Consider the following 26,249-nt stretch of genomic DNA (forward strand, 5'->3'; position numbering starts at 1 on the left):
GCCAGGTACAAAGCCATGTACAAAGCTTACCATCCCTCCTGCCTTCTTTTTCAAGAAATATCAAATGTAGCCCAGACTAGCATCAAACTCACTATGTAGCCAAGGGTGTCCCTGGACTTATAATTGGTCTGCCACCTGCTAGGATTATGGGTATGTACCCCAGTTCCCATTTGATGGGGTACTGAGGATTAAACTCAGGGCTACCTGTGTACTAGTCAAGCACTCTACCAACCGAGCATATCCCAGCCCCAGAGACCATTGCACTGTTTTTTCAGTTTAAATTTTTTATTAAATATGTTTTTATTAATTCCTTGAGAACGTCATATTGCCTATTATAATCACATTCACACCTACTCCTCGTGATCCCTCCCAGAACCACCCTTACCTCCTTAACTCCTCCCTAATTTGTGTCCTTTTCTTTGTTTCCTTTTTTTTTTTTTTTTTTTTTTCACCTGCTGAGTCCAGTGAGAGGGGCTATCCTCTGGAATTTGGCCAAGTAGCCAGGGACCACACCCTTAAAGAAAACTGACTCTGCCTTCCCTAGAAGTCATCAATTGCTTATAGTTCCCCAAATAAGGACAGAGACTACTGATCCCCTTCCTCCAACCATAGAATACTGACCGCCTTGATCTTGCTCAAGTCTTGTGCAGGGGAGCTCGAGTGCTGTGAGCAGCTCATTATCGTATATTGTGAAGACCAAGTAAAAGACTGGGTGCCCAGCACTCCTCCGGGCACTGTTGCTGGAGCTGGAAACAAAGTCTGACCTCAGTAAATGAGGCAGCCAGCAGATCTATCCTTTCAGAGATCTTACGCTGATACACCACCGGCAGTCAGTCATACGGTGACCGTCACATTGGAAGAAGTGATAACATTGTTGCTAGGACGTCTACCACCTGCTTATGAAGTAACTGTACTGTCCCTATCCCTGTCCTGTAGGCTCACAAACAGCCAGGCAACAAGGCCATCAGGGTTTGAGAAGAGCTCAATGAGCTTTGTGGCTTAGGCCATATTACACAGCTTCTCTGTACCACAGATATTCAGTAGGACTGTGGGAAAAGACATAGAGTTAGACCTTTGGTCAGTGTGCCCAGTGTTAACAATTGTCTAAAGATGATTGGACCACACATGCTTAACTCCCGCTCTCCCACAACCTCGTCTTCTATAATTTGTCTTGTCTCCAAAGTGCTCAAGACCACAAGTCTCTACCTCTGTGGGGCTGGCCTGGCCCCAGCTGCCTGTCCTCCTCTTCTGTGGTACCCTACAGCAAGAGAGAGAGCCAGCCCTGGGAATCACTTTCTGGAAGATGTGCTTGCCAGATGGCTCTGGAGACAGCCAACCTCAGGTATGAGCTGGGTTCTTCTACTTAGCAACCATGTGGCCTGGGCCAGTTACTTGGCACTCTGTGAAGGTATGAAGAACACCAGAAGGGAAGAGAAACATAGAAAAACTCAGAATTTCAGATGCTGATCACTGCCTGCTCCAGTCCAGGATGGCAGCCACCCCCACACTTCCTAGGAAACCCTGAGCTGGCTGACTGAATGACTATGCTGGGACATAGAGGGGTGCTGCTCAGATTTGTAGGTCATATGAGTTAGAAAGGCAAGATAACCAAACAAATGATTGGTCCCAAAGTCTTTTAAGAAGTGAGAACAGGGGTTAGAGAGATGGCTCAGAGATTAAGAGAACTGACTGCTCTTCCAGAGGTCCTGAGTTCAATTCCCAGCAACCACATGGTGGCTCACAACCATCTGTAATGAGATATGATGCTCTCTTCTGGTGTGTCTGAAGACAACTGCAGTGTACTCATATGGATAAAATAAATAAATAATACGAAGAAGAAGAAGAAGAAGAAGGAGGAGGAGGAGGAGGAGGAGGAGGAGGAGGAGGAGGAATGAAAGCCAAGCATAGCTGTGCACTCCTTAATCCTAGCACTTAGGAAGCAGAGACAGGCAGATCTCTGTGAGTTTGAGGTCAGACTGGTCTACAAAGTGAGATCCAGGTCAGCCAGGGGTACACAGTGAAACTCTGTCTCAAAAGACATACAAAACAAACAAACAAGAGGGAGAGGGGGTAAATGAAGACGAGGAAGAACTGTATGTGATAATTAACCATGAAAATGAATGGAAGATTCCATGTTCTTTGCTCATTGTCAAAGAACCAAAAGTCCATTCTGGCTAAAAGAGAATGTTTTAACATCATCAAGGTTTGGGGGAAATGTGTGTGTGCGTGTGTCTGTCCCTGTATCTGTATGTGTCTCTCTATGCTTATGTAAGCCACAGCACATGTGTGAAGCCAGAGGACGACTTTGAGGAATCACTTCTCTCTGTCCACACTTACCTGAGTCCCCAGGATTGAACTCAAGGTGCCAGGCTTCTGAGTAAGTGACTTTACCGGTTGAGTTGTCTTACGAGCTCTCCACCATGGCTTTTGAGACACAGTCTCTCACCACTTTTGCTAGACTGGATGGCCAGTGAGTTCCAGGGACCTGCCTGTATACTGCCTCTAACACTGAGGTTAGAAACAAGCACCGTCATGCACATCTTTCATGTGGGCACTAGGAATCTGATCACAAGACCTCATGCTGGCACAGCAAGCATCTATCGACTGACTCATCTCCCCAACCCCTGGACATGAAATTTTTCATCATGAAATTATTTCAGTCTCCTAATCCATCAGTAAACAACAATAAAAATACTGAGTTTTAAAAGGCCAAATGAATGGCATGGCCTCCTAAAATTTATTGCTAACTTAGGCCACATTAATCAATGTATAGGGTCAAAAATAAAACTGAAAAAATAAACTTATGTATTTCATTTGTCAAAAGGAAGACGGTTAACATGATCTAGAAACAGATGCTGGAGGAAGAAGAGGAAACCACGATGGCCAAAGAGACATGTGGAGCATTCACCTCCTTCTCTCAGAGAAGAATGGAAGCTGCGGATGGACGGCTGCATTTTGAGGAGAGGGCTACCAGGAAGAATGCTGCAGCTCATTATCTCAAAGGGATGAGAGGCACTGAGGCAGTGAGGTAGGAGCCCCTGCTCCTGCTTAAGGACAAGTTGGTTCTGTTCTCACAGGGGTGAGGCTCTTACAGAAGGACAAATTCCACTCCCTGCCTCTTCCCCTCCTCCCCCTGCCTCTCCCCTCCTCCCCCTCTTCCTCCCCTCCTCCCCACTGTGAGCTTCCACAGCAAGGCCTTTAGTATATGCCTACCCCCAGTATATGCCCTCCCTGCCTTCAGAAATTACAGGGTGAATTCTTAGCCATCTCTAGTTACCTCACCATCTCCAATGTTGGTGCAGGGCACAGCAAACCTATTGGGCGTTTTTCTGTGCCTTCCTCCTTTGTGGAGGTGGGAAGTCCTTTCTCTCACGTGCTGACAGCACCCGTCTCATACAGCTGTTGTGGACATGGTGGCCCTACCAGGTCCTCAGAACTCTGTGTCCTGGAACACAGGAGTATGCTACTTCTTGCTCATCTGATTATTTTTAATGATGATGACATTCATAAATCCATAAATTGATGTGCTGGCCTACCAATTACCTAGATGGTTGAGCTCTTGGCATAGTTGGTGGAAAACCAGAGGGTTAACGGATACCGGTTGAAGATCTCAGTCCATGAGAAGGGGTTCTCCTGGGGAACCGTTGCTTGACAGAGAACAGTCATTGCATGTCCCCTGGCTAACCACAGTGTTACAGTAGAGTCCTCTGCTCAGCTCTGAGACGTCACTGACGCTCATTCTCCAAGCCCTATGCCCTTGAAGTAGGCTCTGGCTAAAAATGAATTAAATGTGTATCCCTTTAACTGTGGCTGGGACAACCCTGGTGCCTACTTGGAGTATCTGTGGTCATCATTACATAGGCCCTAAAAGCTCTGGACAGTCACCCCCATATATAGCTGACATGGTGACATAGCATCTTTCCTCATGAAGGCCAGGGCTCAGTCCTTTAGTTGCATACTCGTGTGTGTGTGTGTGTGTGTATGTGTGTGTGTGTGTGTGTGTGTGTGTGATGGTATGTGTATATTCTGCTAGTTTCCCCAAAAGACAAGAAAACCCTTCCACCTCAGCAGGCTAAGAACTTTCATGATTTTAGTATAAAGGGTTCTACATCCTGAAAAAGGAGACATGGTTAGTCCCCCTCGGCCCTAGAAACATCCTCTTCCCCCAGCCACCAGCATACATCTTCAGGCCAAGTCCCCTGACCACTACTCTCCCCTTACTACTCATGACAATCACCATGGATACCAGCTTCTGAGATAGTAACTCACACCTGTCCTCACTGTTACTGCTGATGTCACCTACTGCCAACCTGGTCTCAGAGACAGAAGCCACCACCAAGAGCTCTGCTCATGTGCTGGAAACATCTCTCATTGCAAGGGGATGGCAAAGAACCATCTGTGGGATCAGTACAGGTGGACTCCAGCATCCATCACGTCCTCTTTTCTGAATCTCTGGCTCCTCCCGACACCTGCCACAGTTGTGCTGGCATTTCTGCTTCTCATAATGTGGGCCTTATTTTTGCAGCTCCATGTTCCACAGGAATAGCATGTTAGCCTCTACTCCCAGAGCCCAAGGAAGAAGTATCATGTCAGAAAGCTCTGCCTTGTGTGGCCCCTGGCTCTCACCTCCTCCTACTCCCAGGCTGCCAGGCATCCACCCTTAGCCCCTAGCCACACTCCTGGGACATCACTGACAAACCCACACCAATTTGTTCCCTCCCTTAGAAGACCATCAGTGTCCCGGCTGTTCATTGTATGTATGATCCTAGCTTTTAGCTGTGTCCAGGAAAGGAAGGGAGCTGACTAGACAGCAAGAGCCTGTATAGGGCAGAATCTAGCACTACTTTAAGCAAGGGCATAACACTTGTCTTGGACACTCAGTAGACCTGATTTCCAAACATTCAAGGCCACTGATCCAGACACCTCCAACACAATTTCCTTCCTCCTGTTCCTTCTCAACCAGAATGCGACCTTGACTAGCCAACTCACCTGGGGTTAAGACTGCAAAAGCCTGTATTTGGAGCTCTGCATTGTAACCAAGCCTGGCTCTTTAACCTCAATGTCTTGCCCCCACCTCTTATTGCAGAACTAAAACTCCCGGTAGAAATTAGAAAGCCTGTGACTTTCACGCTCAGCCTTAAATTGCTAATTATTCATGCAGGAGTTTTTATTGTTTGTTTCCAATCAATAGATTACATTCAGCAGGGGCCATACAATTTCATTGTCCTTATGATTATGATTTTGCTGTCCTTTTCAACTGCCTGCCCTACTTCCCTCTAGCCCAGTTTCTCCACAGAGAAAGATTTTCCCAGCAGCCCCAAGCATTGTAACCTCTAACCAGCTCTCAGATTGTCCACACCACCAATGAGTACATCTACAGTGCTTCTGGCCAACAGATGAGCCCCCGTCATCCTACTTGGATTCTGCTCCCTTAGACTTCTCCAAATCCTGATCACAATGGGCCAGGTTCTCTAAGACTACCATGGGGTCTAGCCTACAAGAAGTTCACCAGAGACTGACTTGGGCTGGGTACCCATGGAGGGTGAAGTGTGGAGCTGATGGAGGGAGAAGCTGATGTCAGTGGGGTTGAAGCAGACACACAAGTCACACCCGTGGGACTACGAGGCAGGGAAGAGCTTCTCAAAGACACACCTAGTAGCTGTAGAGTTGAGAAGAGACAGAACTCTGCTTGAAGGACTCCCTGAGATGAGCTTGGCCTCAAGCAGTGAACCAGGTTCTAGTCTCCTGGTCCTGAAGTGGGTGTGGGAGGTCCCCAGAAAGTACCACACAGACAATGGGAAGAAGAGCAGAAGGATGGAGAACCCAAAGACCCCATGGACCCGCTGCTGTGCTGAGAGCACAGGATGATGGGGATGGAGAACCCAAGATCCCATGGACCCGCTGCTGTGCTGAGAGCAAAGGATGATGGTCCTATGCTTTAGGATGATGGGCAGCTCATCTGTTGGCCAGAAGCACTGTAGATGTACTCATTGGTGGTGTGGACAATCTGAGAGCTGGTTGGAGGTACCAACACTTGGGGCCGCTGGGAAAATCTTTCTCTGTGGAAAACCTGAACTAGATGGAAGAAGGGCAGGTAGATGAAAGGGACAGCAAATTCATAATCATAAGGACAATGGCATTCTTCAGTGCCCGCTGAATATGTTCTGTGAGATTTCAGGACCGCAAGCATCACTTTTAACTGAATGGATCTTGAGTGGGGGTGTCAAAGAATAAGCTTGTGTCTTCTGTGTACTGATGACAAGTAAACACTGGTGCATGGAGTGTAATGCCACAAAAGAAAGACAGAATCCAGACATCCTTCAGAGTGTTCTCTTTCCAGATGCACCTTGTAGTCTCAGGGGACAGTTCCTACCACACATGGCAGAGAGTGTACTTGAAGCTTGGCTCTCAAGCTGGCACAGTAATACTGAAGCATTTCAAGGGTCCAAGGGCAGTGCTAGGGGGTCTGGAGATGGAAACCCTGGGGTGGATGGATTTACTACCTGTGCACGGAGCAAGGGAGTCCACAGTGATAGACCTACACCAAGGCTTCCTGATGTCACCATGGCCCCTCCGGCTGGAGCTCACACTCACTGACTGGATGCCCGAATGGGTGTTCATCCCTCTGTGTGTATACAGACATGCACACATGCTCTTCCCAACACAAATATATATTTAAGATTTACTGTTCTGGAAAACCTAGTGAATAATGTAAATGATGAAAGCCTGCGTCTGGCAGAAAATAGTGTTCGGGCAGCTTCATTGAGATTCAGCCCCTGGTGCAAGCTTGGTAATACACACGCCGTATGAATTATGGATCCGGGCTTTATCTCTCCTGCTACACATGAATGTTTGATAACGATTGCTGCCAATATTATATTTTGTCAAAATGCTCATCTAAAATTCAGTTAAAAATGCTTTCTGGTAATTATGCACTGACTTTACAAGGAGGAGGAGAGGGGACACAGAAAGTGTCCTATGTGGGGTCGCTGCTGGGCATGTGTTCTCTCTCACTAGAGGTATTTGTGTGCAGAGGGGGGGGGACGGAGAGGGAGATCTGGTGGGCCCTGATTCTGCTGTTGTTTCTTCTTCCTCCTTCATGGCCTCATTAAAGGAGGTGTTGTGGTGAGGTATCCTCTCAGCTCCCCCAGCTCTCCAAAACACAATCATTTCTTGTGTATTTTCAAACTCAGCTTTGGCTGACCACCATCATGGCCCCAAGCACTGCCACTTCCAACTGGACTCCTATGACAGGCATCTAGAAGCCCCCACACCTCATGGCTCTTTCTTATAGGTGGAAAGTCCACAGCCCTCTGAGCTCCACTGCATCCCCATCAGACATCAGAGTAGAACACAAGCATTTATAGATACTGAAAGGGGCCTCCGTGACCCACACTAGGGACTGTTTCTGTGCATTCAGTTGCTATGCATTTAAAAGGAAGTAAGGAGGGCAAGTGTGCAGCTGCCCCATGGTGCCTTCTCCCATATTTCTTTCCTCTCTAGGAATCAGCAGCAACCTGGAGCCCTGTCCTCTTGTGAGTTTCCCAGCAGAGTAGCTGGTTCAAAACAGGTGGTTTCTGACTGGGGTGAGATGGAATCTCAATTGACTTTGATTGGCACTCTTAGCTGGTGTCTTACTAAGGGTTTCCATTTCTGTGAAGAGACATCATGACCAAGTCAACTCTTATAAAGGACAACTTTTAACTGAAGCTGGCTTACAGGTTCAGAGGGTCAGTCCATTATCATCATAGCAGGAAGCATGGCAGGAAGCATTCCAGCATGGCAGGAAGCCACTCCAACAAGGCCTCACCTCCTAATAGCGCCACTCCCTGGTCTAAGCATATTCAAACCACCACAGCTGGTAAGCATGAGCATTTATTCATAAGAAGTTCATTGGCCTTCATTTCATCTTTATCTCAGTGACTCAGGCAGAACACCAATCATTGAGAAATCAAGTAACAACAAATGCTGGAGATGTGAATAAAAGGATCCAGGAGGAGCTGAGATTTCTACATCTTGATCAGAAGGCAGGTAGGTAAAGACTTGTTTCCAGGCAACTAGGAGGACGTTCTCAAAGCCTGCCCCCATAGTGGCACACATCCTCCAACAAGGCCACACCCACTCCAACAAGGCCACACCTCCTAATAGCGCCACTCCCTGGTCCAAGCATATTCAAACCACCACAGCTGGTAAGCATGAGCATTTATTCATAAGAAGTTCATTGGCCTTCATTTCATCTTTATCTCAGTGACTCAGGCAGAACACCAATCATTGAGAAATCAAGTAACAACAAATGCTGGAGATGTGAATAAAAGGGAATCCACATCAAATATTTATAGGCATGTAAGCTAGCCTAAGAAACAACAGAGCCAGTGTTATGACCTGGCTGTGGTGCTGCTGGTTGTTGACCCAAACCACCATGCCAATGTCTGTCACAGCCCTCTGAGTAACAGCTTAATTATAGATCCAACACAGGTATGCAGCAACAGAGGGATGGAGGAAATAAGTGTGGAGGATATTTACACTGGAAGCCTTTGCATCTGTAAAGAGTGAGACTTTGTCATCTGTGAACTGATGAAGGCCAGTAGAGGTGAAGTGAATTAAGCCAATCTCAGAGACACCAATAGTCCATGTTTCCTCTCACTTAAAAGTCCAAGATTTCGAAGATTCTCTACAGATACATAAACGTCTACGGCAAAGTTGTCGCTGTAAAAGCAAAACTTAGAGGGGAGGGGGAATATCAAAAGTGGGGAGGAACTGGAAAGAGACTGTGCTTACATGAGAATAGTCTTATGAAGCACAGTATAACACAATTAAAAATTTTAAAATAGAAAGTTGGAAACAAAACAAGTGTTTTCAAATTACGCGTTGGATTTCATGACAACTGGGAAAGGCCCTGGGGGACTCTGTTGGGGTGCTGAGTTGGAGTTCTCACAGGGTTCCTTTTATAGACTGGAGCTGGATCAGCACACACAGCCTCCCACCTTGGCTGTTCAGGCTCAGGAGCACCACAGCCACCAGCCCTAGACTGGGTGCTCATTCTTCTATTGCCTTCACGAGGTGAGGGAGAACTACAGCCCCAATTCCAGTTCTTCTGGGAGGGTTCAGAGCAGAGTTCTGACAGGGTAGACCCCCTGAGGTCCTCCCATCAGTGTGTCCTGCACTCTGCAGGAGTCTGCAGCCTCTCCCCCTTTCTTCTGCAGACACTGACTACTGCCACTCTATACTGGCACCATGCTGGGAACTGGAACAGGAAGATGAAAGTCACAGGGCTAATGGCTGAAAGTTCTCACATTCTCAGATCAGTGCTGAGAGTCCAGACAGATGGGCCAGGCTGGCATGAGAACTCAGTGGGGAGTGGGAGCAGAGAGAGAAGCTGCTAAGAGGGCAGTTGGAGGGTGGGCTGTGAAGGATAGGAAGGAGAACAAAGAATGGAGAGGAAGGCTTGTCGGGCATCAGGAGAGGCACGCCCCAAAGCCCAAAGTCTGGAGAGAGCCCTTGGAGCAGTGAAATACATAAGGAGTTCAATGGGCTAGAACCGAGGGCCAGGTGAGAGGCCTGAGCTCTGAGGTCAGAGTGTCTGGACACTTCCCACAGGTTTCACATGGCTAGCGGACAGCCAGGTCACAGAAGTCAAGGCCTGAACTGGGCTTTGTACCTATCTGTCTACCATATAACTGCTTCTTGAAGTCTTGTCTCTAAGAGAGCACTTACCTCTTATCCCCAGACCCACTGCCATTGCTCTAAGACGGGGTAGTGCCCCTCCATCCACTGACTCTCTGCAGCCTGGGGCTCCTCTGACCACCAAAGGGAAGTGGAAGCAAAGCTGGTAGATGGAAGCTGAAGCTCTGCCCATCTTCTAGGTAGACCAGCTGTCCAGAGAGCTAATGCCACGGGTGTTTTCTATGCCTCCCTACCATGGGAAGACCACATGAACAGAAGCTCATGTCTTTACATTGAGTCTTCCTAGAGGCCAAGGAATGTTAGGCTGAGCACTGCCCATCCTGCCCAGGCAATAATCCAGTGCATCTTGAACAGCCCAGCCCAGCAGACCTCACAGGGCCTCCACAAGCTGATTTGCTATTGCCACCTCTAAGAAGCCCCAGAGAGAGTAAGGCGAAGGATGAGGTACCCCCACTGTACCCTGACAGAATTCCTGATCTGAAGATCATGAGATTTTTTTTTAAATCACTGAGGTCTTTTGCTCCACACTTCAGTGCAGTTTGTTATGCAATAGTGGGTAGCTACACCAGTAGGAATAGACTCTGCTGTCACAGAAAACTCACCCACAGTCATTTGAACAAACAGTGGTCAGCCATCTTCCTGGACAAGAAGGATGATTGCTCATGGAACCAAGGCCAGTGTGTTTGCCTTTTTCTTCAAGTTGACAAGAAGGCTGCTGCTGCCCCACGTGCCTTGTTCTAATTCCTACCAGGAAGGATAAAGAGAATAAAGGCTTTCCCAGGCGTACTAAGCCTCCTTTATACTGGGGGGTGGCGGGGTGCTCAGTTTCCCAAGAACCAGCAGCAGCAGCCCAGGTCTGCTTAGGTCTTTAAGACTTGGGTCATATGGCCACTCCCAGATGACAGTGGAACACAGAAGCTACCATGAGTGCTGTGGTCTACCTGTGTTAGCCAGATTTTCAGCACTGCGGCAAAACAGCTAAGAAAAACAACTTGAAAAGAAGATTGGTTTGTTTAGGCTCATGGTCTTAGAGGTGTCAGCACATGGCCACTTGGCCCAGTTGCCTTTAGGGTGACATGGAAGGAGATTCAAGGGAACAGAAGTGTCAGGATTGAAGGTGGAGGCTGGCTCAGCTGTAGCAGGAATAAGGGTGTTGGGGTGGTGTAAATACAGGTATCATGGGTTTGAATGGATGACAGATTTCTTGGGTGGAGTCACACATTCAAGGAATGAAATAGATGAACCCTGTTTACGCTAATCCTGAAAGAAAGGGAACTCAGACATAATTAGAAGAGATAATGGGAAAATAACCACACATAGGGAAAAGAGACAGAATTATAATAGGGAACTCAGCTCAGATCTTTGAAAATAAATGAAAACAAATGGACAAAATGAGCGATTTATAAAGAAAGCATCAATAATGAAAATGAGCCCCATTTCTCAGGGTCAAAAAGGAAAGTGCTTGTCAAAAAGCCACCATCCACTACAGAGCTAGCCTCCCCCTTCACCCAGACACTCCCTAAGCTCTCCAGGAGAGAGAAACTCCATGCTCCCAAATACCTTACCAGAATGAGACCAGAGCCCAAGAATCCAGCAAAACGCCAAAATGGTAGAGTAGGCAGACATGGTGACACAGGTGCCCCTACATTTGCAATGCAGTCCTGTCCTCAGATACCCAATAGGATAGCTTATAATCACCGGGGGAGAGGGTCTCAGAGACAAATTGTCTAGATTCGATTGACCTGTGGGCATGTCTTTCAAGGGTTGTATTGATTGCCTTAACTGATGCAGGAACATCCAGCCTGAAAGTAGTGGCACCACAACCTGGCTTCAGGCCCTGAGCTCTGCAAGGTGAGCGGAACACAGAGCTCGCATGCGTCCATTTCTCTCTGCTGCTGACCGTGGAACCGATGTGCTTGGCTGGTTTAAGTTCCTGCCGTCTTGACCGTGATGGATGGTAACCTGGAATAACAAGTCAGGATAAACACTTCCTCCCTGAGATGCTTGTAGTCAGGGTGTTTCATCCCAGCCACAGAGATGAAACTAGAACTGATACCATAAGGGGAAAATAATCGTGGTAGGCTGCCAGTTTTGTGATACCAATCCACTGCATATCTTAGCTTAACAGTGAGCTGTCAGCTGGTTCCCGAATGACTCTGCTGAGGGCTATGGCAGAGGCTCAGCTCCAGAAAGGCAGGGAATACAAGAGAGAACACAGGTACTGTGTATGTCCACCAGGTAGAGAAAGACACGCGCTCAGTTTCTATGACACAAAACTTTCATGACACTGTAGCATCTGAACTCCAGTCACCGATAGCTGCATGTGCCGTCATTATGACAGTGGCATGGAAAACTCCCAAGGAAAACATGAGCAAGTAGAAAGCACACATATGCATTTGAAAGGGGCAGCGAGCCTCAGCCTTGGGGCTTGTTCTAGTGATTCAAGATGCTTCCTCATAAGGCAGTTCGTATACATCATACTAAAGAAAACCATACCACTTTCCACCAATGCCAGCAGATCCGTTGACTAAAAGTCTTGATTTAAACTTTTAACAAAATAGACCACTCTGGTAAAGACATGTATCTTATAACTCGAAACTTAGAATCATTTGATTATTGTTTATTTGTTTACTCATTCATTTTATGTTAGTCTTATTATGTAGCCCAGGCTGGCCTTGAGCTCCCACTCCTGCTGCCTCCACCTCCTGAGTACTGAGATTGCTCAATACAGCTCCATCACTCCCGGCTCTTGGCAGAATCTCTAATGGAAAGCTGATGAAATCAGTCCCAGGAGCGTCAAGAACGAGCATAAAGACTTTAGAGCTTGTATCACTGTGCTGGCCTTGGCAGAATGTCTCTCCACTGGTAATGGGCATGGGCACATGACTTCTCATCACGGAAAAGGTGAGGGAAGATGATGGAGACACAATTCTGATCCTTGAATGCAAGAAGAACCATGGCCTCTCCCATTACTGTCATCTCCGTAGTCACTGTGAGGACAAGCCAGCTGACATTTGCTCACAGGTCCAAGGAAGCTGAGAAGCATGCGGGCACAGAATCCTCCCAAGGCAAGCCCAGTCAAGTAAGGCCAGGATGAACCACTTCTCAGGATTACTCTGACCACTGTGGGTTTTATTCAACATACCATGGCAAGAGTACTCATTGCACAGTATAGAGTTAAACACTGTACTTGCTGAATTCCTGATGTAATTAAGAGAACAAATTTAAACGTCCAACATCAAAATAAGAAAACACTGCTAAGCTAGGCAAGGTGGTGCAAACCTATATTCCCAGCACTTGAGCTCCCGAGGCAGGAAGATTACCATAAGTCTGAGGACAGCCCAGGCTACATAATGAGCATAGGGCCAGCCAGAGTTACATAGCAAGACTGTCTTTAAAAAAAGAAAGCCAAAAAACAAAGTGATATGTTTCCATGGGTAGTGGTGCTTGTTGCTAAGCCAGATGACATCAGTTCAATCCCTGGAGCCTGTATGGTAGCAGACAGCCAACTCATACAAGTTGTCCTCTGACTTCCACTTGTGCATGGAGGCATCCCTGCACATGTGCACACACATACATAAAGAAGGATCATTTTTTTAAAGTTTTAATTCAAAAACAAACAACACTAAGAGAACTGTGGTAGGTTTTGCTTGTTTGGTTGGTTTTGTTTTGTTTTGTTTGTTATTTTGAGACAGTGTCTCTTAACATAGCTCTGACTGTTGTGGAATTCACTATGTAGAACAGACTGGCTTCTAACTCATAGAGATCCACCTGCCTCTGCTTCCTGAAGGGAGGCACCTGATGGGATTAAAGGTGTGTGCCACAATCCTGACTTAACTAAGAGAGTTTTAATATAAATTAATTTATACCCCCCAAAAGTGGCTTTCTTACATAGAACAATAGCCAATTCAAAAAGAGAAAAGAACTCTCTTAAGTGAGAAAAGGTAAAATGTCTAGATATCTAGTCTATACTGGATGCAACTCATCTATGGAGGGAAATACATCTAAATCTACTGGAGAGCATAAATGAAGACGAAGCTAGCCAGAAAGATGCTTGCCATTCTTGGGTGGGAGAAGCCATGTTTGGCAGACTCTGCTTCTCTCCACATTAATCTATATTAGTGCTATCCAAAAATAAAAACAGAAGTTCTTAACCCAGCCAACTAAGCCTGTATCTAAGAAGAGATAAGAAATCTCCAGAAAAAAAAAAAAAACCTCACCCATAATTAGCTATTAAAGGTGTCATCTCATCTTACCAGCTTGAACGTCTTTTCTCTGAATAGACAGAGTTTATAATAGACCTTTGACACGTTTGGGGTTACCCAGTGTCCACTGGATACTCCACTGTGTTAGGAGTATTTTGGGCACCGTGGATTTGCCTCCTCCAAGCAAAACAGTCAAGCTAGCATAGCTTTGGGACAGCAGGTCTACAAGACAAGTGCCCCACATGAGATTCAAGTGAGGACAACTTAGAGAGCAAGCGGATGCTTTGTGGAATCTGACTCCATGGGGCTACGGTGATAGCGGTCCTCATGACTGCTTCCCAGGCCCAGAACAGAGTAGCCTTGACTGCACTGCCATCTTGGCTGCACCTCTACCCTCTTCCTGGGCACCCTATAGGCACAATGAGAATCTGGGTTGTTGCACAGCATTCTCCCACAATGCTCTTCATGAAAAATATCATTAAACATTGTGTTTGCCAATGCAATCAAATAGGAAAAAATGAGGTATAATATTAAAGGAACAATAGGGAATTCTGAGCAGATACAATCTTCAGTAGGTCCACTTCCTTCTCCAGTCTACAGGTTTGACTCTCTTATTTGTCACTTTGAATCCAGACTGACATATCTACTAAAGCATAAAATGTGATGTCCACAACTAGGTCAGACAGGTCAAATCCCTCTGGAAGCGTTCGTAGGAATGGTGGGTAGCATTTATTGGGCACAAAACAAGTATCATACACAGCTCTGTAGACTAGCAATTATGTCATGAGCCTTTGGGACAATCTCAACTCAGCATTCTCATTCTGCAAACCTGGAAACCAGGGACAAGGAGGCTTCTGAAAATTCACATATATTTAAGATGATATTTGAATTGTGAGGAGAAAGAGACATCACTCAGCAACTTGAACGAGATAGCCATCTAGAAAGATAAGGATGGTTCCTTGTCTTTCTGCTGTTAAGTCCACATAGATCCGATTGGAAAGAAGGGACTTAAGTCATAACAGAACCATCAGAAAATGCAAAAGAATGCTTAAAATGTTGGCATAGAGGCTTCTCTTGTGAGTAAGATGCAGCATTCAGAAGCCATCAGCGTAAGCAGCACGTTGATTGCATTAATATGGAGCGTCTCATCCTGCAAAGAGAGTAGAGATTAACCAGGGAAGAGTAATTGCCACCCGAGTGCCGGAGGCCCATGCGAGTGAGAATCTCATAAACAGCTAAGAGAAAAACAAACCTCACACGTGATACCACGGAAGCTACAGGTTTGGGTGCTTCCCCCAATGGACTTAGTCTTGCTTTGATCCACCCCTGTCCCTCCCATTCTTCCCTTAGAGAGTGGGAATGTCTATGACACGCCATTGGGTATTAACATTGAGTGCTAGAGTTGGGGACTTTGCATGCCATTGGATATTAACATAACAGTTGGGGTTTTTGTTTGTTTTCTTTGGTTAATTTTGCAAGGACTCAGAGCTAGGAGACCACCTTGAGTCTCATCAGACACTTTGGGCTTTTGGACAGTGTTAGAACATTGTGGGGACTTCGGATTGGATGCATTTTGCATGAGATGAACCTGTAGAGGCCAGGTTCGAACTGCTACAGCTGTACTGTAAAATGGCTCCAGCCCACACGCACATGCACACACACATGGGGAGGTGGGGAGTCTGCACCTGACCCCCAGGTAGTAGCTCTATTTTGGGGGGAGGTTATGAAATCTTTGGGACACGAGACCTAGTCAGCAGACATAGTTCTCCTCTAATGAGTCTAGGGCTTGGCTTCTTGCTCCATCAAGATGTGAGGGGCTAGGGCAGTAGTCTCCTGCCACGGTGGATTGACCCCACACCCATGGTAACACCTTCCCTGCTATGATGAAAAAAAAAAATCCTTTCTCCTTAAAGTGATTTCTGTCAACTATTTCATCATAGCAAAGAGGAAGTAAACAATATATATGATGAGTTGGTGGCTTCAGTAGAATCAGCCATTTGAATATGGTAAGATTAAGAACTGAGAGAATTTCTGTCTCAGAGTGGTCTGTCAAGGAAGTTACCAGAACTGCCCCAGTGAAATCCATTTTCCTTTTTTTTTTTTGCTAATCAAGCCACATGTGTTTGGTTTTCTCTTATTTATTGGGGACTGATACTTGCTTTTCCTTCTTGTCTTAGAGAAGGAAGTGGCCACATGCTCTGCTCTGGCCAATGAGAGACTCAGAATGTTAACTCTTCTGAATGACCCACTTTTCTGATCAGAGATAGTTCCTGGAGCTGAGCCTCTCCGTCATGCTTTGAACACAGAGCTGACGGCTTGCTTGGGGGTGCAGCAGCAATCTTGAGATCATGAAGTAATCATTCTAAGGACATACATTGCCAGATATCTGAGAATGTTAGAGCAGAAAAGGAAGACCTGGGTCTTGACACTCTCAGTGAACTCTTGCTCACCTCTGAAGTTCTTGAGCAAGTTTTTTTTGGTTTTTTGTTTTGTTTTGTTTTTTTAATTGACTTTTCAGCTTGTCATATTTTGAATACACTTGGCCCAGGAAGTAGCACTCTTAGAAGGTATGGCCTTGTTGGAGGAAGTGTGTCACTATGGGTGCAGGCTTTAAGGCCCTCATCCTAGCTGCCTGGAAGCCAGTCTTCTCCTGTTTGCAGTCAAATCAAATGTGGAACTCTCAGCTCCTCCTGGGCCATGCCGTGCTTCCTGCCATGATGATAATGGACTGAACCTCAGAACCCGTAAGCCAGCCCCAGTTAAATGCTGTCCTTTATAAGAGTTGCCTTGGTCATGGTGTCTCTTCACAGCAATGAAAACCCTAACTAAGAGAGCTAAAAACATTTTTATTCAAACTCTTTGTTTGTTTTGGTGATTGAAATATGAAAGATTCATATTAAGATGGCCTTAAGCTTGTTATATAGGCCAGGATAGCCTTGACATTCTGATCTTCCTGCCTCTACCTTCCAAGTGCTGGAATCACAGGTAACATTACAGCTCAACAGGCATTCTATTAAGAGAGGAAAGAGCACCTCTCTTAACAAAGAGATGATCCCAAGTGAAGGAGGTGGAGGGAGCAGGAAGCAGAAGACTTGGTAAGGGCAGATACTGATGGGGAGATGGTGGTAAAAAAATGTTCGAGCAATGGGCTGGGGTTTGGGGATCTCCTGCAGGCAATGGAAAGGAGTCGCTACAGTTTCTTCTGAGTCATGTGGCTCATGAGCAATGTGACCTGCTCAGCTTTGCATTATGCTCACATGCATACTCTACTGAGCATTTACTCTACTGCACGTTCCTCCAAAGAAAAGACATCAATAAACTTATATAGCTGTATTCTTCTTATTTTTCCTAATATATGGATAATTTTAATGTAATTTTTATCAACTTCTTAGACTCCATGCATTGTATTTTGGTCATATTTACACACACACACACACACACACACACACACAGAGAGAAAGAGAGAGAGAGAAAAAGAGAGAGAGGGGGGGGTTTATGACACTATTCTGTTCCTTCCCAACCTTTTAGAATCGTTCCGCCTCCTCTTCGGAGATGATGGCTGAGCCTTGGGAAAGGAGTAAGACAAGTGTGGCATTTGCAGTTGAGTGCTCCGTAGACTTATTCTTTGCACTTTGATCAGATATTGAGATTCTGTTCTAACCACCATTAACTGTACAAGGAAACTTCTCTGATAAAAGTTGAGCGCCGACCTAACCTATGGGCACAGAGATGAAGTGTTTTTAGAAGGCAGTCTGTTACTATGTCATTCATTTCGCAAAAGTAATACCCACTGAACGGCATGTGAGCTCCCAGCCATGGGTTCTTGGACAGAACTACAGTACCCGGCATGCATTTCTTCCTATAGAATGGGCCTTAAATCCAATCAGAAAATGATTGGTATGGCCATAACAATCATGCCACTAAGTGCCTGTCCACTTCCTGAGCCTCAAACCTGCATACCTCCCCACAGTTGCTCTTGGTCAATAACAGCAAGTTTCCAAATGGTCCCACTGCTCCTTCACTGTATAGATGGTGATCCTGGATTCAGAGAGCTCAAGGAGTGAGCCAGCTAAGGAGCTGCACACATCAGAACCAGTTTGTGGTGCTCAATTCTGCTCTTCCACACAGATCCTTTTTCCTGGCCTCCACCTCACTCCTGTGTTCCACAGGCACCAGAGGGACCTGGTGATGGTGAGGAGACACACAGCAGCCATTCAGGGAGTGGAAGGTTCTGCTACAGAGCAGGCCATGTGCTGGCCTTGTAGAGGTGAGTTTATTACTGCCTAGTCTGTCTGTGGATGGCTGAAATGGCTGTCTTTTCCTACTGAGCCACAGCCGGGACCAGAGAGCTGCAAATAGCTTAAAGTTTATGTGTCAGCTTTTAAAAATCAATAGTCTCCTCCTTTGGGAGACACCCTCAGTGGGATACAGAATGAATGGCTCCTTGGCTGCGGTGTGCACTTGGTACGAGATGAAGCATCTGAGAAATGAGTTGGATTTTGTAACAAGGTGCCCTTCATATGCTGACCATGAACCTGCATGTGACAGCACCCTGTGATGGGCCAGCACCACGTCTCGTGATAGTCTACACTCACCACTAATTCCCACAGGAAGCTACAGAGACACACTCAAAAGTACAAGTTAGGAAGTCACCCAGTACTGCCCCCCTCTTCCTGCCACCGCCCACAGCCAGTCAGCATCTACCGGTTCGTCTACTCCAGGCTATTTTGTCTCCTGAAGTTCTTACCCATACCCTCAAAGCTCAGTATCACTGCTCAAGTTTCTGTTTACACTACAGCTACACAGAAGAGTGACCTTCTGTGTGTGTATCTATTTCTCTGGGCCTCAGCTTCTCCATTCATAAAGGAGAGGTGAGAGATGGCCTCTCCAATGCTCACTCTGCTGAACTGACACAGTCACCTCCCCTGCAGGGCCAGGCATGGCACAAACCACGTCCACATGTTGGGGTGTCACCAGAGTCTGAGCTAGTCAGGGGGACCTTTCTTGTTGTTTCTGACACGTCTGCAGAGTTTATGCAGGAGAATCCCAAAATCAGTAGAATGCAGGCATGCAGCGCTCCCATTGTTCAAAGGAGTGCACCTTTTTTGGTCCTGGTTTTCAGACATAAAAATGGGATTGGTCAATGAGGGCTGCCAAGAGCCTGAAAAGAAAGCAGGCCAGGTACAGCCAGGTACTCCAGACTACCCAGTAGTTATCAAAGAGCTGTCCAGTACCTAGAAACAGTGCTGTCAATAAGCAGGAGCAGCTGGGTGGGGTGGTCACCTAGCTTTCCCCAGATTAAGATATCTGTACCTTGGGACGCCAGCTCTCACCCATCTGTTTCCATCAGAGCTGGGGGCAGAGGTGCTGGGGTAAGGGCTACAGCTGTGTAGTGAGCAGAGGTGAGTTTGGCCTCTATCCATGAGGCTGAATGAAGGAGATTGCAGCAAGGAAATACGGTTTCACATTCTACTGTCTCCTCCTCCTTCAAGAGCACAGCCATGTCTGGTCTGGGCAGCTGTGGGTCTGTCAAAAGCTGGTTTTGGGACCTGCAGAACCCCACAAATGGAGGCAATATGGAGGATGAGGAGATCCCAAGGGAGTTCCTCAAATGAGTAGGCGATCTCAGGGCAGAGGAAGAATGCTGACAGAGCCAGCACAGTGCCCCGCACAGACCCACAAGGACCTTCCTGGTGGGAGTCCAAACTAGAGATGCCCTGCCAAGGGTGGCTGCACCTTTCTCTCTCTTCGGTGGTGCTTAAGCAGGAGCCAATGTGCATTGGTCTTATGAGTAGCTTAAAAATGAGAGAGGCTGACTTCTCACCACAGCAGAGACTAGACCTGGCCTGTGGTTCTCAGTGACACAGAGACAGAGCAGACAGGGAATCAGCCCAAATGACAGGCACTCCCAGATAGAGCTTGGGGCAGGCTGCTAGTTTAGGATGTACCAAGCTGGGCAAACAGCCCTGCCAAGATCCTGTTCCTTCAAGGAGCCTGCAAGCACCAGGTCAGATGCTTTGGCCAAACCCTCTTCCACCCACTGTGCTTTCTGCAAGTCTCCAAGCTGCCACTCAGGGGAGGCTCTTTCTCTAGCTCAGGACCTTCTTCCTGCCCTGCCTGCTCTGGATTTCCTTGGGGTCACAGGTTATCACCCTCCTTGGGTCCCCCTTGCCCTCTGGCTACAGTGTCCACTTTCTGACAGTCACTGGGTCTGGCTGTGATTTAATTGGGATCTTGCAAAACCCTGATTGTCCCATAATTATAAGGCAGAGAAATTACTGGAGCATCAAAGGTTGCTCCCAATTGCTAGATTAATTGTCCTCCGTTATCTCTTCATAGAAAAGGCCACACGGCAGAGACAAAAGCCAGCCAGTTTCTGTTCTGCAAAGGCCTGTCAGGAGGATGAGGGGCTGCTGTTGGCCCCCAGCCACTTCTTCAGGCAGATGAAACCTCTTCTGTGCCCTGCCAGCCCCAGCAGGCCATGCGCTTAACCCTGTCACCAAAAAACTAAAGCATCACACAGTGCCAGCTCCAATTCCTTTCACATCAGCCTGACGGTGACCCTCCCCGTTCCCTGCCTTGCCAGTTCTCAGTGGCACAATCTATTTCCTTGCTTTGCATGATGTTGTGTGAGCGCACACATGGAAAGGGTGTGCAAAGACCTTCCCTTTGTCAGGTACCAGTGTCTATACCCTTTCCTTTTGCAACTGGGATTGTATATGCTATTTTTATATCCTGTTTGCAAATGGGACTCGGGGGAGGGGGGGAGTAGGCAAATTTCCTGAGATCACAGCCTAGGATGGTAGAGCTAGGATCTGAGATCAGGAACTTCCTTGGATCACTTTATTATTGTCTCACTGTCCTTGGGGCCTGTGTGCAAGGTGTGTGGACACAGGGGTGCACACTGACCAGCTGTTTGGGCACACGTGTGCATTTGGTTCATTCGCCTCTTAAAGTCCTAGCCAGACTTTGATTAAATCATCACAGCTCAGAAGTAAATAAACTTGATTTTAAATGCTTGAGCACAAACTGTAAGCCAAGCCCTGAGCTCTCCCAAAGTAGAACCTAGAGACATGTTAGCTGAAGTTCTGGCCCAGGCGAATTCAACCCTAGCCAGGCACCTGGAGAGAAAAAGCCAGCCGTGCACGGCTTCGGAATGCTAGCAGTCTCAGAGGAAGGACAGCCATGCAGAGGGTGGAGCTGAAAATTTGACTGGTAGATACAGAAAGGGCTGTGGTGTGGCTGGGGCTCTCCCGGTTTTGATGGTAGGAGGCTTGTTCGCCCCTCTGTCCAGCACCCAGCTCAACAAAGTTCCATGGGGTGAAAGAAATAATGAATGAGTAATTGACTGAGCACAAAAAGTTGCACAGTGGAATTCTCCTTCCCTGGGCCAGGTACCTGAGAGTCAGGGGAAGCTATACAAGGAATAGAATGGACACTGCAGGTGGGGGGGTATGGGGGTGTAAAAGCTCTGCTCCAAATTGTGGATGACGGCTGGAGTCAAAGAACAGCTTACAGCATTTCTCCTAGACCTCTCTTACTCTAAAGAGGCTGCTCTTAGTAGGACTGGACTAGCCCAATACAATGGACCCCAGTATCAGGCGGACAACAATGGTGACTAGGTTCTCATAAACTGTTGAATAAGAGACAGCTGTATTACACATCCATTCCCATATAGCAGCCAGGGGCAGGCAGCCTCCAAGGCTCCGAAACCATAGCTGTAACAGAGTGGCCAGCTGCAGGGGCTCTGGCTAGCATGAGAGATGGCACCTTAAAAAGATGACCATGTAGGCACAGATGTGACCAGAGAGCTCCTGAGGCCCTTGGGATTGAATCCTCCCTGGATATGTGAGAGAAAGGCTGCTACAAGCTGTCAAGGCTGAGCTGGGTCCTGCATAACCCTCAGTGGGCGGGCCAATCCCTGCACAGGACCGAAGAAGTTGAGATGAAGCTTCGGATACACCAAAGCGCAATGCTAGCTCTATGTGAGGGGAAACAGCAGGTCAAGGTGAGAGACCACTCGGGAATGCGGAAAGAGGCCAAGGGTACAGAGGAGGGCAGGCAGTGGGGTGTGTCATTCAGTGGAGGAGAACACAGCTTCTGTGCAAAGGCCAGCTCCAAGGCCAGCAGTCAGACCAGAAGGCCTCTGAGGTGGCCTCTTTTAGGCCATTTGGGACATCTTTCAGGCGTGGGCGGGAGCCTGTTTGAACCTTCTCGGCCCTGTATTGGAGGCAGGAATTAAACCGTTCTGTTCTACTAAGGCGTTTCATTGACTTTTGGCAAAACACGATGTCCTGCTTCAAAGGGACGGCAGCGGCAGGCTTAGGAGGCTCACTGACATCAAAGAAATATTAGCAAACAGCACAAGCGTGAGCTGGCTGCACGTGCAGCCCACTTAGGCTGGCCGAGGAACATGTGGGCCCCCGCATGCGGGGAAATGGCGCTGGGGACAAGATGTGTACCCGGTGTGGGTGGACCCCAGATGTTTGCAAAGTAATTCAACATGTTACCTCAGCAGAGGCTGCACTGGGCTCTTTTGCCACCCCTGCCCCTCCCGAATTCCTGTCAGGCTTCAGGTGGGGGTGGCAGAACTCGGTGCCTCTAATAGCAAGCCTCCCCAACTCTCTCAAGACCACCAAGAAGGACTGAGCCTACACAGACCAGGGCATTCCTTAGAGCCACAGGGGCGTGGGGGTAGAGAGGGATTTTTCTTGATTCCCAGAAACCCCTACAGACTGGGTTCTGGGTAGAGAGTGGGTGAGGCAGCTGTAACGGGGAGCAGACCTTTCCCAAACGAGGCCTCGCGATCCACTCAGGGCTTGTAAGTTACACTCTTCATCGCTGTGACAAAATGTCTCTGAATATTAGTCTCTGTCAGTCTGGGGGGTGTGGTCCATTACAGAAGTGAAGGTGTGGGGGCTGGGGGAGCAGAAGACAAGGCAGCTAGGCACACTGCACACGCAGAAATGGGGAAGTGCTTATTTTCAAGTTTATTTGCTCCCTGCTGTAGAGTCTGAGAGCCCAGCCCATGGAATAATGTCACCCACATTCAGAGTAGCTCTTCCAACCTCGGATAACCTGATCTAAATAATCCCGCCCAGACAGGCCCCCGAGATCTGTCCCAGGGATGATTCCAGATACTGCCCAGTCTGTTCCATTCTTAACACCTCCCCTTCAAACACACCTGCTGAGTACCGATCTCTCCCATAGCCGCATGGATTCAGCCTGCACAAAGCTGTGAGCTACCCCAGGGTAGCCCCTCCACCCCCAAGGACTTGCAGGTGGTTCAAGAGAGAAGAAGAAAACCCACAAGTTCCAAAGATTTCCTGACACACTTTCCTCACATGTTTTTTCTGGAAATGGCTGTGCTTTATGAGCTATGAGGCCATCTATTTGCCCACAATTTGTTATCCAATTAGCCTTCAAAGTGCCTGAAATGTGCAGGATACTGTCTTGTAGTACCTTAGATGAAGGTATCTGGTACATTCCCATAGGTTTCTGTTCCCTGCCCTAGGCTTCCTCCATCTAGGAGTAGGATCCCACAAGAGCTCCTTCATTTGTGTTCCTTAAGGAACCACGTGTGAGAAACAGCAGCTTTGAGATTCCAAACAAGGTTCCAGTGCATTCCTTAGGAGCCCACTGTCTACAACATACTTCTGTTCAGGGGACCCTGGATAAATGTGAGGGACATACCTTAGATACACAGAGGTAAGGCCAACCCTGGTAGGATGCTGCAACTTGGGTCCAGAGATCTGAGAGGCAGGGAGGACTTGGTGGAACCCCAAGGACCCCATACAGCCACCCCACCACTAACAGCACATGAAGAAGGATGCTGTCCCTCTCTGTGAGCACTCTGCCATGCAGTGTAGAGGTGTTCCTGCTCACGGTGCTAGCGGCCAATAGATAATCCAGGAGCCTGGGAGCAAGAAGGATGTGAACTGCCATCACCCTCTGTTGCTGCCCATCACCATAAAAACAAATTAATCCTGCAGTCCTTACAAAGAACACCCAGATGAGGTCCCCAGGATGGTGGACTTGGGTGCAGTGGGTGTCATGTAGCTACATCATTCGAAAGCTCTTCTGCAACCTGTGCAAATACCTTGGGGCAGTGAGGAGTTTGGTACGTGGAGTAATCTGATAATGATGGCAGAACATGCTCCCCATCTTATGAAGGGGGAAACTGAAGCAGAGAGCGATGGAGCCAGGTACTCAAGCTCACATAGTCAAGAAGCAGGTGCATGGGCTAGAATTCAGACCCACGTTGTCCTACACAAACCACTTGCTCTCCTCATAACGCCAGAGCACACCTTCCCAACTGGATAGAGGTGTGGGGGTCCTACCTCAGACTCAAAGCCTAGCCTTTGGCTTCCAGTCACCTGCCCAACAGAGGAAGATATCCTGCCCAGCAGCTGCTCCACCTGTATCCTGAGCATGCTCACTGTGCTGCCTAGGATTTAAATGCTAATTGCCCATAAGTTCTTAATCTCAACAGCTCCCAGCTGTGACCTGGGGTGGTGGGGGCAGGGGGGGGGGAGCGAACGGGAGCAGGGAGTGTGGAGGCTGCTAGAATGTGGAATTGGGAAATGGCCATCTCCTTCAAAAACAAAAGTGTGTTTTCGCTCCGGGCATCTCAAGGGCCTCTTGTCTTCCCAGTCACCCAGCGGAGTGCTTGCTGCTTGTCAAGTGACTCGTTTCATCTACGATTCAATTGGGCCAAATTACATTATGTATGCAAATTTCCATCTGCCAATCAGTGTGGCTTGGACATCACTGTCTGTACTGATTGGGGTCTCCAAGCTCCTGGCCATAGTTCTGCCCACTGAGGAAGAGGGACGGAGGGCCGAGGCCTGGGTGTTATATACTAGAGCTGCAGTGTACCCAGGAGGAAGGAGAGTCTAACTGGAGTGGGACCAGGGTGCTGGCTGGAAAACGCCTGCCGTGGGCCTGCCTACACAGACTTACTACAAACAGAACCTTGACTTTTGTAAGGAGACTGTCCCCATGCAGAAAAGAAAGCATAAGAATTTGGGAGCCGGGCTGGTGAGATGGCTCAGTGGGTAAGAGCACCCGACTGCTCTTCTGAAGGTCCAGAGTTCAAATCCCAGCAACCACATGGTGGCTCACAACCATCCGCAACGAGATCTGGTGCCCTCTTCTGGAATGTCTGACGACAGCTACAGTGTACTTACATATAATAATAAATAAATAAATCTTTAAAAAATAAAATCTTTTAAAAAAAAAAAAAAAAGAATTTGGGAGCCACACTGCTCAGGTTCGCAGCCCAGCTTGGCCACTTGTCTGCTGTGTGATCTTGGACAGATTGCCTGGCTTCTCCCAGCCTTATTTGTCTTTCCTGTAAAACGGGAGTGAATTTGGTCCCCCCCCATGAGATAACCCTGAGATCTTTTTGTTTAGATAAAGGTTCCAGGATCCTATAGGCTCCCAGTTGTCTATGGCATCTACCCAGCATCTTTCCTGATGTTCAGGATTGGTACGATGATCGGTCTCTCGTGGTCACGCACCCTTGAACTGGACCCTGGCAGGTAGATGGGACAGGAGAGAGCAAGTAGACGAGTCACCTGAGGCACAGAGTTGGAATCTCTTATGTGTGCTCATAGCAAACTGGTGGCAGAGCTGAGAACTCAAGACAGAGCTTTGTCCCCAGTACCACATAACCTCTGCCCAGGCTCAGTAGAGGACAAAGTGATACTAAGTCAGTGGCCTGAGGAGCCAGGCTTCTGTTTTAGCTGAGAACATGCTCTTAGGGTTGCCCCCATCAGTTCTTCAGTGGCCTCTTTATTCCTATAGCTGCTTCTTGCCTCCTGCCCTGAGTTCTATTGTCTACCAAACTCCTGGAGGTAGCCTAGCTGTGACCTCTTCTGTGCCCCTAGGAAACTGCTTTTTATTTCTCCCTCCCACAGACCCCTTGAACTCTGAGCATCTCCTTCTAGCTGTTTCTTCCCTGTCACTCCGTACCACATAAACACTGTGAACCCCATGGCTCTCCCCCTGCCCTGCCCCTCTAGAACCTTCCTTGTCTAGAAAATAGGTGGATATCAAATGCAGATTCCCTCATCTGAGATGGTGACCTTTCAGTGAGCTCCAGAATATGGCTCCTCCTTCCATGGTCGGGGGGAGGTGGGGAAGGGGGCAGTTAGTACCACCTGAGAGCTGGGGATCAGAACAGAGAAATTCATGCCCTGCCCTAGGGTCACCAACCCCACCCCATGCTCCTGCTGCCCTGTCAAACCCTCAGCAAGCTTTGGGTCCTCTCTTATAACACTATGTGGTAGGCACTTCCAGAAACAATGTTATGCCCATTTCACTGTCTTTATTGTGACATTGGATCTTGTACTTTTG

This window comes from Mus caroli, chromosome 14, assembly GCF_900094665.2.
Source record: "Mus caroli chromosome 14, CAROLI_EIJ_v1.1, whole genome shotgun sequence".
Lineage (NCBI taxonomy): Eukaryota > Metazoa > Chordata > Mammalia > Rodentia > Muridae > Mus > Mus caroli.